This window comes from Ctenocephalides felis, unplaced genomic scaffold (assembly GCF_003426905.1).
Source record: "Ctenocephalides felis isolate EL2017-DRISC unplaced genomic scaffold, ASM342690v1 CF-g0.4_SCAFFOLD_01886, whole genome shotgun sequence".
Taxonomy (NCBI): Eukaryota; Metazoa; Arthropoda; class Insecta; order Siphonaptera; family Pulicidae; genus Ctenocephalides; species Ctenocephalides felis.
In genome coordinates this window covers 7,570,978-7,590,676 of record NW_020538040.1, presented here as the reverse complement: position 1 = coordinate 7,590,676, position 19,699 = coordinate 7,570,978, and the positions used below count along the sequence as shown (strand labels likewise).

The window sequence follows — 19,699 nt, the reverse complement described above, 5'->3', positions numbered from 1 at the left end:
ACTTGGATTTCTTTCGACTGTAAAATATCTTAAGGAGAAAATACAAAATTAAGGAGTAAGCTACATAAATTAATTAGCTTTCTTTCCTTATGGTGAAATAAAAAGTTTGCGTGGACTTCTGTCGGCTCTAAAATATCTTAAGAAGAAAATCAAGAAAGCGATATATGTAATAGCCTTATTTTTGAATAAGATTATACTCCTTATCGTAAGAAGAATTAGGTTGGTTTGACTTCTGTCGATTGGAATTGAAATTACAACCTACTTATATTTACTCGTACTTTGTTATCGGTCTCTTTTATTTCTGCAAATATTTAAGAGAAGATAATGACAGTGTAAATTTATCCAGAAGTTGGTAAATAGCTTGGAATGCAAAAATGTAAACAAAACATAAGTTACTTATTGCAAGATGTTATTATTCAGGTGTTTACCGAGATTTATAATTATCGATGCTTATGGAAGTTTATGCAACTAGTTTTATGAAATGCAACTTTACCCATTTAAATATTTTTCTATTTTTTTTTTGATTTCCAGGTCGATTTGACGATTCTTCCGTACGAGGCGCACGCCCAGGACAAGACCTGCGTCTGCTTCGAGTTTCTGAACAATGCGGTCGTCACGCTCAACCAGGATGAATTCGACGCCGAGCCCCATCCGGACTACCCCTTTACATTCCTCAAGGTAGCAAAGATACATTTACATTAGTTACATACATCAATATTAGTTGAATATTATATTATTTTCTTCTGTTATTAGGGAGGCAAATCTTGCCTGTTTCCGATGTCGGCCGAGATTGAGGTGTGGGCGATGACGGATTTTCAGGTAATGGATAGAATATAATTTACATAATATATATATATATATATATATAATATGTGTGTGTGTGTGTTTGTGTGTGTTTGTGTATTTCCTGACCTGGCATATCTTATTTAGTCATAAAAAATATTTCTAGAACATTTATAGTATAAAAAAATAGCTAACTTGTTGTAGTTGTGAATATAAAAGTGTGTGATATACAGTGAAAGAGGCAGCTAACACAAATTATATGGATGGTTTACCCACTACAACGTATGCCACATATAAATGTTCTTGGGGCATCTTGATAGTCATTTCAAGAACCATCCTAATCTAAAACTGATTAAATTTATGTTGCACTGACAAATTTAGATAGTCAAGGTTTTGATATATTATTACCTCGATTTTTATTAACTCATTAATTATTAACTTCCCGAAGTAGAGTTCATATTTTCATCAAAAAATCCGAATCGCTATTTTATTTTTTCTCGACGTTTCAAGTCATTCTGAATCGAATTAGGCCACATTTTGAATAAGTCTGTGTGTGTATGCATGTATGTGAACAGATTTTTCGCCGTAAATCAACGTTTTCTCAAAAACGGCTGGACCGATCTCAAAATTTAAAGGCCATTCGATGCATTTCGATGAGGACTAGCGTTCATCGGTTTTGTGCGACGATCGGCCAAACCGTTTCTTTGTACATCGCAGAAAATTGGAAAAAGTTCGTCCACATTTTAGCCCGCAATTCTGAATAGATTTTAAAAATTCAAAAACCGTTCGAAAGATATTGGATCGGTCCTGCCATTTTCTTGTAATAAAGTGTTAAACTAATTTTTTTCGACAATTTTTATTATTTTTTTGACAGTAGATACCATAGTCTCAAAGATCATACTAAAATATTACGACCCTACGAAACGTTAAAAATTCGTCAAAGTTTGCAAATTTTTTTTTAAATTATAATCAAATATTTGTCAAAATTAGACTTTTGATCGACATTTTCTCAAAAACGCCTGAACCGATTTCAGAAATTTAAAAGCCATTTGATGTATTTCAATGAGGACTATCATTTGACAGTTTTGTGCGACGATCTGCCAAGCCGTTTCTTTATAATTCAGTTTATCAGCCTACCAGTTTATCTGTCTATCTGTCTTTTTTTTATCTTCTTATCTGTTTATCTGTTTACCTGCCAACCTGCTTACATGTATAATTTTCTACTTTTCACTACCCATAAACCTGTATACACATCTGTTTATCTATTCACCAATAATTGCATTAATATGTGAATCAATAGTAATGATTTGTAAAGATCATATTTGACCAACAAATGTCAATTTTTGTAAAAAAAAACTAGCATCTCCAAAACCGCCTTCGCAAAAATTTGATTCTTAATTCCGTCAACACAAGTGAAATATTTTTTGAATCATTCAAATCGGATGCTCTCAATAACTCTCACTTTCAGAACTTTTTCTCTGTATTTTGAAAACGGTTGGGAATCGGTTAATTTATTATTTTTAAGTTAATTAGTAATTTTCTCCAAGATACACCAAAATTCTTCAAGTTTTTGTTCTTTCAAGCGTAAAGATATGTCAAAATTTTCTACGGGAAGTTACCATCAGTTTATTTTCCTTTTGGCAGATAATAGTTTCGGTCTACAAAGAAGTCAAGGTGCCTAAAGAGGACAAAATCCCGATAGGTTTTTGCAACATCTCCATCGCCCAGCAATTCAAATGCATTTCGAGACAACTAAAGGAGAACGGATACAAGTATCCAGTATCAGAATCGCACAAAGACTGGTACGTAAAACTAGATTTTTAATTTAAACCAGGTATTTATATCTGGTTCTAATTTCAGTTTTCGGTTGGTTAATCTGGACGGCAGTTCCAGCGGTTCCTTAACCGTGTACCTTCGCCTGAGTTGCATCGGACGTACTATAATCACGTCCTTTGTTTTCGGAAGCGATGGCAATTTTGTCTTCAAAGGAAATGACGAAGAATACAACGTCATTATGAAAAAGAAGAATAATTTGGTAAAAACCAAAGCACCTGGCAGTTTTATCGATTCTCCAGAAACCATTGCACAGATTAAGGAGACTATTATATCCAAAGAACGACAGAACTATATTTGTTCCAATAAACATATAATGGACATACCTTGCAGAAAGTCTGAGTTGGTGATAAAGGACAGTGGTAATAAAAAAGTGGTGCAGGTGGTGGATGGAGATCACCTGAATGATGATAAAATGCTTGAAACATTCTCGGACATACTTCAGAAGGGTAATTCGGGTTTTGGTGATACGAAGACTAAGGTTTTGAAAAATTTGAACACTAACTTTGTGGTTTCCACAGCCAAAACTGAACCATTAACTGTGCAGAAACCATTAAAAGTACAGAAACCAACGAGCAATAAAAGTGTTCCAAGCACTGATAGCAAGACCAAGGACAAGAGTCAATTGAACTTGGCAAATAAAGTTGATGCCAAAACTGGTTCATTTACTATATCCTCCAAAAACAGCAGTGCTTGTTCTGTTAAAAAAAGCTCTTTTATATCTAGAAAAGGCGATTACGTCGATTTGGAACAAGAGTATAAATTTATGGATGCACAGAAAAAAGCAAACGATGCTGCGGATAAAAATAAACCAACTTTATTTAAAAGTATGGTTTTTAGGAAGTTGGATGATGCTTCACAGATGTCCCAAGGAGATGACACGTCGAATGATAGTAAACCAGTTTTGAAAGGTATTTTAAAAAATAATAAAGAACCTGTGCATGTATTTCCTAGTGCAATTGGTGTACCTAACCTGTACAACGTAACCAGTTTGAAGGGTATTTTGAAATTGACAACCGAAACTGATGAAACCAACACGAGCCAAAAGTATGGCGCATTCAAAAGTATTTTAAAAAGTCTGCATATCAAAAATAAAACTGAAAAGACAAACTTGCCCATCGCAAGTATTGATGATGAAAAAGAAATTGCAGTGTTTGAAAGTGAAGCCAGTCAAAATGAACTGGAGTTGGTGGAGCATAACGATGTCGATTTGTGCAGTAGTGAACGAGAGGCACAGCTCAAGGCATCCCAAATTAAAGACAATATTGACCAAGAGGATGAAACAGACGACTTAGAAACTTGTAGAAGCGATGTGACAGTTGTAGCAGCTTCAAACTACCACATCAACGACAACGTCTGGTCTGATTTCCAGCCCAACACTCAATCAACCTTGTCCAGGAACAACAGCACTATAAAACAAGTAACACCAACCCACAGCGATTGCTCTGATGCCAACATGAACTACCAACTATCCTTTCAACATGTGACCGAAAAGATCCTGAACTCCTTATTTGTCAACTGTTGCGAAGTGCCAGTGACTCCTGCCAACAGTGAAATGAATTTTGCGAGACCACTTTCCAGAGTTTCGTCCAGTTCCCATGTTGCCCAAGTGGACGAGGACGAAGAAACCGATTTGCTAACGGAAATCGATGAGATTGATGCCAATGATGATGATGATGGTCGATTGGAGTATTTTATGGAACCCTTTGAAGATACTTTGAAGTTCTTTGATGATTTCGATTTGGATGATGAGAAAGAGTTGACGATGACTATGAGCGATATTGGACCGACGAAGAACATGGAAGTAAAATCAGGCTTAGAGGTAAGTAGAAAACACATGTAGTTGAATCGTATTAGCCCAATGTACTATTTATAGTATGAATTTTCCAGCAACAAGCGATGGAGGCTCTATCCCACGCCGTGAATAAAATCGACAGTCGTCCCTTCGAGTTGATGATGACGCATTCGGAAATGCAGCCAGCTGGATACATCAAAAACAAGGCTGTTCTGCTGGCAAATTCCAGACTGATGGCCAAAAATACAGATCTAGCCAAACCTTTCTTCGATGTGCCTTTTGAATCCAGGAGCAAAATGAAGGAGATCAACAGGGAGCAGCAGAAGGAGTTTCTGGCGAGACAGGAATTTCTAGGTAATAAGCAAATTTTATTACGCCAAAAAATTCGAATCGTTAATGTTATATTTTCTCGACGTTTCAAGCCATTCTGAATCGAATGAGACCAAATTTGGAAAAAGTATATCGTGTGTGTGTGTATGCGAACAGATTTTTGCAGTAAACCGACGACGTTTTCTCAAAAACGGTTGGACAGATTTCAAAAATTTAAAAGCCATTTGACGTACTCCATGAGGACAATTGTTTCTTAGTTTTGTGCGACGATCGGCCAAGCCGTTTCTTTATAAACAGCAGAAAAGTTAAATATTTTTCGTCCACGTTTTAGCCCGCAATTCTGAATCGATTTTGAAAATTCTAAAACCGTTCGAAAGATATTGATTGGGATTCTGATTAGTTTTTGGTAGAGATCGTCTGGGCCGTTTTCTTGTATTAAAGTGTTAAAAAAAATGTTTTTGACGATTTTTATGATTTTTTTTTTACAGTAAATACTATAGTTTTATAGATCTTACTAAAATATTGCGGACCTACGACAAGTCATTCGACTTTAAAAATTCGTATGGTTTTTTTCGTTTGTCAAAATTGAAACTTACATCGACGTTTTCTTGAAAACGGCTGCATCGATTTCAAAAATTTAAAAGCCAATCGATGTATTTCGATGTGGATTACCTTTTTTCAGTTTTGTGCGACGATCGGCTGAGCCGTTTCGCTGTAAATAGCAGAAAAGTGAGAATTTTTTTGTCCACATTTCAACTCACAATCCTTAGTCGATTTTAAAAAGTAACTAGTGGTGTATGGTATCGTGAATGAATAATCACTTAACGTAAATTGCTGGAACTTCCCGTACCGTAACGAAATGTTCGAGGAAAATTAAATGTGTTCAAATAGATTATTATAAATAAATATTGTAACATTGTCTAATATTTATAAGAATTATATAAATTGAATTGCAAAGTTGAAAATATTTGTTTAAAGTATATTAGAACTATAGTCACAATTAAAAATAAAATCTGAATAATTTTCGTTAAAAAAAAAATTAAAAAAAAAATTGAAATAAGATAAAAAATCTAAAAATAATTGTTTCGTCAACACAAGCAGAAAGTTTTCTGAAATCTGATGCTTAGTTTTCTCGAAAACTGCAATTTTTTGCAAATTTTGCTCGGTTTCTCCGAAACGGATGGACTTGCCTCTGCCAAGAACTAATCACCACTTCTTCCCGTCATTACGAATTGAATGTTATTTGAATCATTCAAATCGGATATTCTGTTCTCTCAAAAGCTCGATTTCTATTTTCTGCACTCTTTGCACCGTATCTCCGTAACGGCTGGGCATGCCTTTTTCAAAAACTAATCAGCACATCTGCCTATCAATAGGAATCGAATGTTTTTTGAACCATTTAAATCGGTTGATCCGTGCGCCCGAAAACGTGGATGAAAACTTGTATCCATGCATACATACACACACACATCAATTTTTTTTCTGAGGTATGACAAAATGTCCAGAAACAAAAATTTTATCTTTTGTTACAAAATATTAATTTAGTTTCTTTTTTCAGAGCCTATTCCAAATTCTTCTGAACACATCAAGACACCCATACCATCCAGGAGCAACTCTGCACAAAACAATAACTTGAAGCACCAGATGCTGCTCGAAAAATACAGGTCGACTAGATTTCCCAAAGATTTGGAACTTATTGTCTCGGACGGCTTGAAAAGCATTGGTTTACTCCAGAAATTCGATAGCACTGAAGGTAAAAACTGGTGAAGGTAAAAACCACATTCTCATGCATTAACAACTTTTTTGTTACAGGTGTAAGATCTATTGTGCAATCTGATAGTAACTCCGACAAAGATCCTTTCAAATCCTACAAGGAAGCAGTGGCTCGCACAGCTATGGAGAATCTGCCAGCAACTTCCAAAAATTCTGTAAGCGTTTTTGTAGACTTAACAGAATCAACATCTACAGAATCGTCGGAAACGTCTAGTGGCAGTGGCAAGTTTGAACATGATCCTCGTGCCAAGTTCATCCAAAGACTATCTAAAGAAATACGTGATGCCACTGACAAGAAGGATCTCAAGGCTTTTGCTAAACAGGAGCAATTGGAAGCCAAGAACTTCTCGAGAAACATGAAGGACAGGAAAGCTAAAAAGAAGTGTAAAGTTGCAAATGCTAATCCTTCTGCAAAACAAAAAACTGTTGTTAAAAATACCAAAAAGGCACCTAGTGGTGCTTCCAAAAGTGCTCCACATTTTAATAGTGCATCGAGAAATGTTCATGTTGAACAAAGTCCTAAACCTAAGACGAGGAAAAAGAAGAAGAAACCAGCAGGCAAATGATGTAAAGGGATAATAGATCAATCTCAAGGTTAGTGGAGGTTTTAATATGGTTTTGGTTCCAGGATGAATGAGAAATTAATAAGAAAATTACGTAAAAATGTCATTAATGGAGTGATTGGTCGTTGATGGATGAACTAGAAGCCGAAATGCGTTTGAAGAACTGTTTATAACTCTCGAAGAATAATAATTGAAAATGAATGTGTCTATTGTCCTTTAATGTTGAATTCATATTTACTGAAATACAAAAAGTTCTACTAAAATTTTAAAATGGCAAAAGCGTTTGTTTTTTATTTTTAATGAAATAGTGCGGCGTTGTACGTAACGAATACGTAACCGATGTGTAATTTATAGAAATTACTAATGTGGATTTCTAATCGGCAAAGTTTCGTAAAATTTTCAAATATTCCAGTAAATTTGACGAATTTTATTTAGGGTTTCGAATTATTGCCTTTTATATAATTTAGAATTGTCATACTAAGATCAAAGACTTTTTTTAATATAGTTAAAAAAAAAAAACAAATAAATGATTTTATATATCAGACTAAGACTGACTGATTTTTTTACTTACATTCAATTTTTTTTTTGCAATCTAAGTTTTTCAGTTTATGAAATTGAAATATTTAAATCCTTTCTGTTTATTTAACATAAATACTTGAACATACAATTAAAATTTTCAGAGGACAGAAAATTAGAGATGGATTTTTTTTAACATTATCAAAAAAACATTGCTCGTATTTTTTCTTGGTAAATATTGTATGCATAGATTTAATCCATATTTTTTCATGCGCATATATTTATTTTATATAATTTTAATCTAATTTTATTCTTCTAATTTTTATTAGATGTTATTAATTTATAATATTTTCATAAATTTTTTTTTTCGTTCGCTTTAAATACGCCTGGTTGAGTTGTAGATCAGAAAATAATATTCAAAGCGTTATACCAGGCGCGTTTATTTATAATATTTATAATAATTTGTTTGAGAATATCAAAGTTCATTTTGTTTAAAAATCATTTAGTATTCTATTTCGTAATTCTCTAAGAAGCTTTTCTCCTAGGAAATTCGATTGCCTAATTTTGTTTTCTCGACGTTTCAAGTTATTCTGAATCAACATATACCAAAATTAAACTAGTTGTAAGTGGCATTTTGCCTAATAAAACAACTAAACTACTTTTCATAGGACAATAATGTTTTAGTATGTTCATTAAGACCACATACTCTATCGCCAAACATTCATTATGATTCATTAAAATCGTCAGGTTTTTTTTTGATAATCAATTACGAAGAAACGGTCTCACCTATCTTTGTCTAAAACTAATCAACGCCATTCCCAAATAATCTCTTTCGAATAGTATTTAAATTTTCAGAATGGGATCACAATTTTGGATAAAACGCGGCCGATTAGCTGTTCGTATCCAAAAACTTATCAACGCTAGTGCTTACCAAGTTTAATCGAATTGCTTTCAAATTTTTGAAATCGTTTTATCCGTTTTTATGAAAACGTCGATTTGCGTTTTAGAAAAAACCAAAAAGTTTACCAAAAACTATTCTGGACTATTACCAATCAATATTTTTTCAATGGTTTTTGAATTTTTAAAATCGATTCAGAATTGCGGGCTAAAACGTGGACAAATCTGCTATCAACAAAAAAACGGCTTGGTTGATTATCCGCAAACACTGACCAGTCTTTATATTATCGAGTTATATTGAATGGCTTTTAAAATATTTAAATCGGCCCAGTCTTTTTTTAAAAAAACGTCGACGAAATGTCAAAAATCGGCTCACATACACACACAGCAATACATATATTAGTACACATATTTTCTAATTTGGTCTCATTCGATTCAGAATGACTTGAAACTTCTCCTTCGAAAAGTATGTGTATGTCGATGTTTGACCTTTTGTCGACGTTTTCTCAAAAACGGCTGCATCAATTTCAAAAATTCGATATAACTGAATAAGGACACACATTGAATAATTTTGTGTGAGGATCGGCCAAGACGTTTTTTTGTAATTATCAGAAAAGTGCAAACTTTTCAACGTTCCGTAGGATAAGTTATAGTAATCGCAAAAAAATCGAAAATGAAATTTTTTATTTATCTTTACGTTTCAGAGGTTTCTGAACTTTTGGCATACCTTAAAAAAATGGATGTATGTTTGTGTGTGCGTGTGTGCGGGTACAAATATTCGTCGACGATTTCGGGAATACGTACCAATATTGTTCTCATTTCTATGGCTTCCGTACCAATGTTTATCCGTTAAATTGTGTAAAACTAGTGGTGTATGGCATTGTGCCTTAAGGCAAATTGCTGGAACTTACCGTACTGTAATGAAATATTCGAGGACTATTAAATGTTTTCAAATATTTTATTATAAATACTGTAACATATATATGTTATAAACGAAACTTAATCAATCGAATTTAAAATTAAGGACAATCGCTAATATTTACAAGAATTATATAAACTGAATTGCAAAGTTAAAATTATACATTTGAAGTGTATGAGTGAGCTTTAGAACTTTAGCCAGAATTCAAATTAAAATTCGAATTATTTTCGATATTCAAAAGAAATATTTTTTGTAAATTAGAAAAAAATTTTTTTTTCAAAAGCAATCGTTTCATCAACACAAGCAGAAAGCTTTTTGAATCATTCAAATCGGATACTTTTTTCTCTCAAAAACTGTCATTTTTTGTACATTCTTCGAAACAGCTGGATTGCCTTTGCCAAAAACTAATCACCATTTCTCCCCATCATTACTAATTGAATGTTTGTTAGATAATTTTAGATAATTCAAATCGGATGCTCCGTTCTCTCAAAATCTCGATTTCTGTTTTCGGCACTATTTGCTCTGTATCTCCGTAACGGCTGGACTTGCCTTTGACAAAAAACTAATCAACACATCTCGATATCAATAGGAATGGATTGCTTTTTGAACTTTTCAAATCGGTCTATCCGTACGCCCGTCGGAATTGTCGACGAAAAATTGTCTCCACACAAATACGCACACACACACACATTCATTTTTCTGAATTATGCCAAAATGTTCAGAAACCTTCAAAACATGAAGATATGCAAAAAATCTCAATTTCGATTTTTGGCCCATTACTATTATATAACTTTATCCTATGGGAAGTTAATAATTACAATTAATTTAAATGTGTTTGAGAGATGTCAATTGGAAATATCAAAGCTTAGGATCAAGTGAAGCGAAAACTTTATTTTCGAAATAAACAGTTGAAAATTTAATCTAAATATCTAAATCTCAATTTCGGTTGATTAAGTTAACTGTTATACCTAGGAAGTTCATACACTTTTCTTTCGCTTTCAACTAGATTGAATATTCATTAGGAATATGAACATTTTTAGAGTGTAGAAGTTCAGCAAATGAGAAATTAATATTTTGAACATTTTCAAACAAATATCGTCAGGATTATTTTCCCTTTAATCTTTTCTGTGTAATTTTATATATTTCTGATGTGATATTTATTTATAAAATTGAAAATTCAGCAAAAACGGAGTTTCGAAGTCACACTTTGTATTTTAACGATTTCTTTAAACAGGCCTGGTTATATGGCACTGAAATGGCATTTGTATTTTACATATAAACAAGCAAGGAATAATGTTATGATAACAGAATTCTAGATGGTGCAGTTATCATAACATTCTCCCTTGCTTGATTATATGTAAAATACGTCTGATCGCACAACAAATGGACATTTTCATAATTTTCATTATGAATAACAAGCATAAGATGGCATTGCCATGACAACGCACGGCAGAATTGCTCTATTAATCTAGCCAGAACAAATCTGGGCAGTTCTAATTACATTTTTTTTTAATTCCTGTGTCCAGTGCGGCCCTGTCCTTAATTCCGATGTTGCGCAATTTGCGTTGGAATAAAGTGTGCAATTTATGTAAATTATTCTCGAATGTATGTATATGTCGTATACAAATCAGTATGTTGTCCGTTGTTGGCTGTCAGTAGCCTGTCCGTATGTGCTTGACCTTGCCAATGGAGGAATACATTGACATTAGACCGAAGACCGGCCACATGGCATGGCATGAACAATGTAATAGTATAATAGATTATCTATTATATTATTATGGGCGACATTGTTAAATCGACATGAGATTTTATCTTATTTGTAGATTGGAAGATGAATTATTCATAAATTGGTAAGTTGAATGGAGATGTGGATGATAGATCTCTTGTGGTTTGGTAAAGGCAAAGGTAACAGTTTATTGATTTTTTGTGTTATTGTTGGGTAATGTAATCAATCAGATACTTAAGATTCTATCAGATCATCAGCTAATAGTGCATAACGTTTAAAAGATTTCTAAGTCAAAAATGTTTCTGTAACAGATGTTCTCTTCCACCAAGTTAAAAGTATAACTAGTTGTCCATGGCATAATGCTTTTAGACAAATTGCTGATACCTTCCGCACTGTAATTTAATGTATTTTTTCTGAAAATTTCGAAACGACTTAGCAATTATAAGATTTGTGAAAAAATTGACTTTTCTAAAAATTTTGAAACCCATTCAAGTCGATTGAATTATACTTAAGAGACGTGCTGATTAGTTTTTGGCAAAAACAGGTCTAGCCATTTCGAAGATACAGGGCAAAGAATGCCAAAAATGGTAATTGATTTTTTGAGAGAACGGAACGTCCGATTTGTATGATTCCAAAAATATTTTATTTGTATTGGCAAAATGAAGTACTGAGAAATTTTTGGGATGGTAAGTCTAGCGGTTTCGGAGATCCATAAAAAAGTGACAAAAATGCCATTTGGCGAACAAAAATGATTATTAAACATACACATCAAATTATCATATATTTTATGGATCTTATGGATTTTATGGATTTCATTATTACCAGCGATTTTATGGAAATTTTGTTCGTATTCCTATGGGTGGTACAGAAACCAATGATTATTCGTTTGACAGCGACGCAGCGCTTGGGCGCTTCGATATTTCGACGTTAAAATAGCTATTCAGCGCGATTGCTTGGGAAAAAAATCTTAATTTTCAATGAATTTTTAAATGCAAAACAAAAAATCCAATTTTTCAAAAACTTTTTTTCAAACATTTTAAATTTCTAAAAAATCTAATATTTTCAAAGTTTTCACAAAATTTCAAAGCTTCTCAAAGTTTTAAATTATGGTATGGGAAGTTATTTCTTTTCATCACTTTATTTTGACTACATTTGAGAAATTTGATTTGGAAGCTGATCTCCAAAGTAGTTAATAACGACTTTGAGAACTTTGATAACATTTGTAAAGATTGAACAGAATTGCTTTTTTGAACGTCATATTTTTTTTTAAAAAAAAATTTTTTTTGAAGATTTTTTTTTTTGAAATTTTGAAAGTTTTGAATTTCCCTTCAGGTCTGTTGATCCATAAAGTAAAGTATGTTAAACATTATTTTCTAGATTTCCGAAACTTCTGGACTTTCTATATCTTTCGAAAACTCAATTGGCATTTTTGACATTTTTGCCCTTTATCTTCGGAACGGCTGAACCTGCCTTTGCCAAAAACTAATTCTACCCCTATCAATAGGAATCTAATGTTTTATTGAATTATTCAAATAGGTTGAGCGGTGCTCTCCAAATCGTCGACGAAAATTTGTATCCATACACACATATAAATTTTTTCTATGGTATGTCAAAATGTTCAGAAATCTCTGAAACCTAAAGAAACACAAAATTTTCATTTTCAAAGATTGTACGATTACAATAACTTACCCTATGGAAATTAAAAAAAAAATACTCAAAAAATTTAAAAAAAAAACTTTAACCCTTATTTCCATTTTCACGCAAATTAATCCTAAGTTTAATTCTGATCGCCTCAGGAACTTAGTATATCAGATTAATTGCTCTAATTGCGAACTTTTTTACTTCAGAGAAACTAGCCAAAACCTGAGTAAACACCTTCATCAACATAAAAATAACTCAAAAATACCAAACAATTTAATACTATGTTAACCGAGCATATAAAGAATTTGAACCATAACATAGGTTTTTTCAAAAATTTTACACTTTGAAGAGAACGTAAATAAAAGAAGATTCGCTGAGGGGTTAGTTTTACAATTGCATAACGACAAAGTCATAAACAAACGTTTCGACAATTCGGCCCTGAACGAAACTAACACGTGGTTCTTAAATTGCGTGTCAACATTTCTTAAAAAGTGACAAGATCACATCGCTTTCTTAATTTTCAAAATACCTAGTTTCGAGAACTTATTAAAAATTGTTCATGTTCATGTGTGTTTTATCATCTGTGCTGTTAAAAAGTATATATTGTTCCTCTGTGCACATGCTCATACCATGTGAGTAATAATATATGTCTGTTATATTAGGATACCAGATTGTGTTTTTTATTATTATTATTATTTTTCTATGAAATTTCTTACATATTATTGCCACTGAATGAATGCTAAGATGTATATTTACATCTTTCATTGATAACTTTGTGATTCTGATATTGATTATTAATTCATATTATTATTATTACGCATACCCGTAAGTTTTTAAAGCATGCCTTGACAAATAGCCACTTACACCTTACACCTAGGTTGATTTTTTTTTAAATGTCCTTACATCATCACAATTATAATTCTCGGGCTAATTCAATAATGACGAGATCTTTTGTATTTGGCGGATATAAAATCACTTACCATTTATCAAAATTGACCGGAACGAGTTAATTTTTTTAAAACGATTTTGAATAGTTCAATTTAAGATTTGGTCTAGCCATTTGTATTAAATTCAAAGCGGTTCCTTCTGACGTAATTGCTGGATTGCTACATTGAAAAACCTTGCCAAAAAAATTGACACGTGGCTACTACATAATAAATTATATATATACATATACATATATATTATTTGAGTTTAAAAGTCGATTATAGGAGTTTTTAGAAATTTATTTAAAATCCATACGTTTCGGCTAGCACCTTAAATATAATAATGATCCCTATATGATTTTATATTGACTTTTTACAAGCAGAGATCTTTTCCTTTCAAATACCATCTGTTTGATATATAGAACAAATTCTTGTTGGTTTAATGTCATTTTTAATTGCAATTATCATTAAGTCTTATATGAACGACAGGAACTGAGTTATCGTGAGAAGGAAATGTCAGTTTTATATATTAAAACGTCTCAATTGACGTTCACTTTGCGAATAAGAACACTTGTCCCTCATATCCATTAAAGATGAATGACATATGGATAAAGTCGAAATTATAATCACCAATTGTAAATTGAAATTTTATAGATTAACTAGTTGTGCATGGCATCGTGCCTTAACGCAAATTGCTGGAACTTCCCGAACCGTAATTAAACATTCGAGGAATGAAAATAATCAATAATAGTTTTGAATGATTTTAAATAGATTATTTATTATATACATACTGTAATTTTATAAGTGCTTATTAGATTGGGCGACGATTGTATTCTACAAATAACTTATGTGTATGTTTACAAAAAAATTGTTCAATTTGTTTCAAAATTTTGAATTTTTTTTTAAAAGTTCAATTTTTTTCAGAATTATTAAAAAAAACTATTTTTCAATTTTCTTAGAATTTGTAAATTTTTGAAAATAAGCTATTTTTTTGAAAATTTTGAAATATTCTCAAATTTTTGTAAGAAATCGGTACTTTTCATTTTGATTATTTTTTGAAATTTTCCAAAATTTAGATTTTTTTTGAAAGTACATATAGATCCATTTTTTTTAAGATAAGCCAAAATATTCACATACCTTTGAATCGTAAAGAAATATATTTTTTTTTTATTACTTAGAAATAAATGTTTAGTATTAGATAAATTTTAATAATGAGTAGTAGTTTTAAGTGATAAGGGTTATTCACCCTTAAATTTGTTGTTTTAATTCTTGGACGAAATCTTTTGTTTTTGCTTTTTTATAATGTTGCATTAAAAAATTCATACACCCGAATTTTTTAATTTTTTATCACCAACCCATATTTTTTGTAGCCATTTTAGCAATTCAATCATTTTTTATCAGGCGTTTAGTCATTTAATATTTTTGACATAATTTCAGACTTCAGTTCAGACTTTTGAGCTTGAAGAAAAAGCTTAAATTTTTCTTTAAAATACAATTTATTTTTATCAAGAGTTATCCACCCCTTCCATTTTCCTATTGCACAAATATTTCCCGATATGCACAAACAGTACATAGTTTATAAATAGTTTGCATAAAGAGCAATTTTTGCAAAGAAATAGAGATTGAATATTAAAATCTGAAGAAATAACAGTTTTTGATAGGGAACTAAAGGTACCATACAAAATTATGGCAAAGCTATAAAATTTTCCACTCTTTTAATTTATTTCAATCTCAGTCGCTGGGCATACCACATAACAATATAATTTAAAAATGAATTATCGGATTTTTATTCGTAATTCAAAAATTAATGAATTAATGAAAAGCGCGGTAATAATATATCAAAATCTTGAAACCTCAAATGTGCCAATTCAATTTAAATAGAATCAGTTTTAGATTAATTTGGCTCTTGCAAAGACTATTAAGAGACATTTATATGTGGCGTGCTTTGCAGTGGGTAAATTATTCATATATTTTTTCTTAACTGCTTCTTTCACTTATGCGTCACATTTGCAACCAGTTAGTTATTTTCGTACTAAACATTTTATACTAAGAATATTTTTTATGGCAAAACAAAGTTTGCTGGATCATCTAGTATATATATATATATATATATATATATATAATCTATGTATATATAAATTTTCTCGAAATTTGGTAATCCACAATGTCCACATAGAATTTATCAGAACTTACTTTAATCTTGTTCAAATACAAATAGTTAGGCTCGGTATTTAATTTTTAGAAATACAAATATAGTAGTTTACTATATTTGTATTTCCCGATAATTTAATATACGATAATAAATATTTAGTCAATAAATAGTTCCAATGAGAAACAGATTGGATTTTGTATAAGAGTTGATTTAGTTATCAACGTTATCGTCCATTGGAGACTTTGAACTTTGTCTATGATGCCGTTTTATGGGTCAGAGATCAGAGGGAATAAACATTGGCAGAAATCGATATTTATGTATATATATATATATATATATATATATATATATATATATACTAGATGACCCGACAGACGTTGCCCTGTACCCACGTCTACAATTCAAAAGTTCCAAATTTTTTAATATCCTATCCTAAACTTTTTAATATCCTATTTGATGTCCTGCCTTTGTGATCCATTCATGGTCTTAGCATAAGCAGTATAAAAAATTCAGAAAAAAATAATATAGTGTCTGCGGTTCTTGGCAATTATAATTTCTAAAGTACATTTTTCTTACTAATAAATTTAATATGTTTATGTTCAATCTTGGATGAATTAATTTGTAAAATCTAGTTCATATGTGGACTCTTCAATCTAAGATCAACTTGCTAAATATTCCATATCCAATGCCAAACAAATGAATTTTTGACACTTGAAACAAAATTCTAAATCATTTTTTTTAAAAGTAGAAATATTTTATTGTATAGTTAAATAATTTAGTAAAGTAAACCAAAATGCGACATGCATAAGTTTAAAAAAAATAATGTATATCCAATTTTGGACTTATTGCGAATTATATAATTGCATCTGCCAACATATAGTGTTGACTGTATCTTATATTATTTGAATTTCTGATACATCTCAGCTGGTTTTCGGCAATAATAATGTAGACATTACATTTTTCTTTTATATTATATTCTAATATTATCTAGGCTTATAATGTCAGCTAAATTCAAATTTCAAGTTGTCATTTCTAGCAGATGATCACTTTTATACTTAAAATAAATAATTTTAACTTTGCAATTTAGTTTATATAATTCTTAGAAATATGAGATAAGGTCCTAATCCGCTTGATCAAATATAAGGTTTCTAAATCCGCTTGATCAAATTTTTATGTAAACTTATCTGAACGCCGTCGTCCAATTTATAAGCTTTTATATTTCATCTATAAAATACGAATAATGAAAGTTACAGTATTTATAATGATGTACCTGAAAACTTTTCAAATTCCTCGAATATTTTATTACGGTACGGGAAGTTCCAGCAATTTACCGTAAGGCACGATGCCATGCTCCACTAGTAAAATTTATTTTTATATTTATTAAAAATATTATGAGATTCTTCCTTAGGAATACATTCATCAGCAAATATCTTTTGAATTGTTTTTAATTCTGAAAATTTGTTCAAAATTTTTTGCAAAAACGTGAGGAACAAAGTTTTGCAGTTTTGCAGTTTTTTTTGTAAAACTTAACACGTCAATCACAATCTACTAAAATCTTTACGTGGACCATGGTTGCTATATATTAGATAATTTAGTTAAAAATTAACAATTAACGTGTTAAAAAACGACTCGGTTGAAAAATAAATCAATTAAGAAATCCATCTTATCAATCTTATCAAATAATCTGCTCGTTTTATAAAAAAAACATATTGATTTGATGTTTTTTAGGTATGTAATATCAATTGTTGTTGTTGTTAAGTATCGATAAAATATTTCAGATATTTAATTTATCTGGAATCTTTTTTTAGCCAAATTAAGTGTTATTTTACGTGTCATTTTTGATAATAAAATACTATATCTGTAGTAAAAACAGATTAAACCATCCTAATTTTCTATAATTTGTATTATCATTAGTAGTACATAGACTTTTTTTATTTTTTAGTTTTTTTTATATATTTTTATTTTATTTTTTTTGTGTTTTTTTTTTCTTTTTTTTAACAATTTGGAGAAAAATCATTACTTCAAACTACTACAACAAACTATGGCTACGTTATGATACATGTAATTAACAAATAGGTTTTTTAAAATTTTTTTAGGTTAATTTTATTTTTATTATGATTATTAATACGTTTAAAAATTTTGGAAATGTATAACATTGAGTCAGAACTGGAACTTGTTTTTATAATAACGATTTTTGCCAAACTAGTTTCGAGTTTCTGCCAAATATAAACGACTTATTTATATACAATAGGACATAGACTAGTTTTTTAGTTCTCCATTCTTTTTTTGCGATGGGCGGTTAAGTTCGTTATTTCTTACTAAAAATTTAATGATATTATTAAATGTACTGTTACACTTTTCGTATTGAAAAAATCAAACTAGTTTTTTTTCAATTTTATAATTATTCATAGACCTTATATTACATGGACTGCTAGTTGAGCGCAATATAAGTGCTCAAACATATAAGGGACTGTGACGTCACATGTCTGAGCGAACATTGCCGACGACAATCGCGGACTCTCTTGTTGGCCTCATAATATATAAACCGATTTTAACAGGTCGATTCGATTTTATGTACAATTATTTCACATGGAAATTATTATCAATAACATTTCCTACAAAATTATCAGCCATCACAATTGCCATTATATTATTGAAATGAGACATATGACAAGTGACATTTGATCAATCAGGAGAGTCCGCGATTGTCGTCGGCAACGTTCGCTCAGACATGTGACGTCACAGTGCCTTCTATGATTGAGCACTTATTTTGCGTTCAACTAGCAGTCCATGTCTTTTTCCCTCTACTTTCAAATATCGTTGTTCCTAACTTCACTTGTTTTTGAGATATCGGTAGTGGATCGCTCTACTCTATAATCTGAAACAATAATATTTCAGCAAAGCTAATCCCGTCGTATGTCGCCCCGTGTCTTTAATTATGTATAGATAAAAAGAAATCGTGTCCCGAACAATTGTGCAAATATTCTTATTTGAACAGATTCTTATTTGAGTCCATGATCAGCCATTACTAGTGCAAACGAACGAAAAGCGTACGAGAAAATGTATACATAATTCATATATATATATATATATATATATATATATATATATATATATATTTACATTGGCAGCAAACAATGTGGTTAATAAAAGTCGGTAAGATTATCTTAGTAATTAGCCTCGGAGCTAATTTTAAACTATTGTTACGGAAATTATTAAACACACATATTTGGGGATTTTATTAGCACTTACAATTAGTGTTTTGATACGAGATTCGATGTCGATAAGCTATAAAAGATAATAAAAATAATATCAAAACTGATTGTAAATGGAATTTTGCCTTAAGGCAAGTTGCAAAAACTTTCCGATAGATCACTAAATGGCTCAATAAACCGAAATTAAGATTTGGATTTTTAGATTAAAATTTCAATATAAAGTTTTCGCTTTCAGTTAAATCTAAACATTTACGATATTAATTTAAACGATTTCCAATTGAATTTCTCAAACACAATTATAATATTTGTAATTATATTAATTATACTGCACAAACATTATAGAGCTTGTATGTCCTAATATTGTAGCTTATTATTCCAAATTTCAATTAATTTATATAATTCAAGCAATTTTCGTATGATTGTTTAGTGCATAAACTTTATCGCCATATTAAATTTTATGAAAAACGTCGAAACATTTTTCTAAAAAAAACTTAATAAATTATTTTGCGAAACATTAAGCATCTGCTATAAGTAAATACTGGTACGATTACATATATCATGTACGTTAGTTCTTGATATTATTTAATCATTTAAATTCATGGTAACATTTTTTAAACAACTAGAGAAGTT

The 19,699-nt window shown here is 30.8% G+C and overlaps 1 long non-coding RNA gene across 1 annotated transcript; it reads left to right on the top strand.

The window, feature by feature from the left end:
• Window positions 1-572: 572 nt before the first annotated feature.
• Window positions 573-2,547, top strand: LOC113378172. Its single transcript, XR_003367151.1, has 3 exons — window positions 573-678; window positions 754-819; window positions 2,428-2,547. It is a non-coding gene; the product is annotated as an uncharacterized LOC113378172 (long non-coding RNA).
• Window positions 2,548-19,699: the final 17,152 nt, after the last annotated feature.